Below are 1,575 nucleotides of genomic sequence, written 5' to 3' on the forward strand. Positions count from 1 at the left end.
CTGATGGGTGCTGTGTTGGTCTTGTGACAGCAACATACACAGTTCATATCTAGCAACGTTGCAGCCTGCGTCTGCGCCACAAGCCGCCACTCATCCGCCTTCTTGTTTTGCTCAGGCAGTAGTTGCTTCCTCAAAGAAAAGCTAAGAGACTGAATTATCCTGAAGGATTCAAACAGGTTCAGAAGGCAAGGGGACAAGCAGGAAGAGTAGCGGTGATGAAGGTAGCCGGAATATTGAAGAAGAGGGGTGAGAAGGTGGTTGTAACTGGACGAGACAATTGACATGCAAATTACGCCTACCCTACCGTCACTACACCCCTCTTCACCACTTGCGTTAAGCTTACGCGAAGTTTGAAGGAAGATGAGACACGGATACATAATTGGAAGCTTCAGGATTTCGTAAGTGGGTTAGAGGTTAAGCCGAGATACCCTACGGAATTATTGTCGGTGGGGAGTGAATGCAGACTGTCTTGAAGTTCTGTCGCGTCTATTAGGATGGCTCTTGGAATCGTCCTTCCTAGGAACAAGCTGTGGTCGTTTTGCTATGGAACAGACATATATGGGCTGCATTCCATTCCTCCGTTAACATTCAGTGAGCCATCTGACACAAGTGGCAGTGACAAAGTAGGTGTGAATTTAGGGAAAGGGGCCAATAAATTTCACAATAAAATCGTTTCTTCATGCAGCTACTTTCAGTAATTTTGATTTAATAAGGAATCTTGTTAGGGTGGAATAGTTTGGGGTTGGTGACTTATTCTTTAGGTATTTATTATCATATGTGATGTATTATAAGCCTGGTAATTTTTATATTGCTAGTGGGGTGGGACTAATTCCCTTGTACTGCGGCCACTTCTGGCCTATTACCAGCCCCAGATGATAGGAGAGGGTGATTGTGGAGCAATTGGTGGAATGAAGATTGGCAGGGGAAACCGAAGTACTCGGAGAAAACCTGCCTCAGCGCCGCTTAGTCCACCACAAATCCCACTTCACCAGACCCGGGATCGAACCCGAGCCGCCGCGGTGGGAAGCCAGCGACTAACCGCTTGAGCTATGGCGCGGCCTATAAGCCTGATATACTGGCAGCTTTATCTGATCTGTGGGTGATGTTGCTTTGTTAATATTTATTGTTTGGATAAAGAAATTTTATAATTTGAAAAGGTAAAAATGTTAGAAACAAAAACTATCCCTGTACCAGGCCGTGGAGGCCTATAGAGTTACGAGACGTCGAGATTCCAACATTTTGTAGAAAATTGTTTCACAGATGTCGATAAGGTTGTCAGCCTTACCCGCCGGTCTCCCTTTACCTCCAGAAAGATTCCTGGTACCAATTTCTCTTATTATTTTAATTTCCATGAGAATTCCAGTGAAACAAAATAACTTATTTTCGTGGTAAAAACGTAAAGAACTACCTAAATATACTGTGGCGTATTTACGCGAAGCAAGAACTATGGATGCAGAGAAACAGCCGTTGCTAGGTAATGGCGAGTACACACGCAGCAAAGGAAATGTTCAAATAATTTGCTTTAGGTACTTCTGACGATAAATTCTTTCTTACAGAGAAAAAGGTCTGTTGCAA

This window comes from Cryptotermes secundus, unplaced genomic scaffold (genome assembly GCF_002891405.2).
Source record: "Cryptotermes secundus unplaced genomic scaffold, Csec_1.0 scaffold736, whole genome shotgun sequence".
NCBI lineage: Eukaryota > Metazoa > Arthropoda > Insecta > Blattodea > Kalotermitidae > Cryptotermes > Cryptotermes secundus.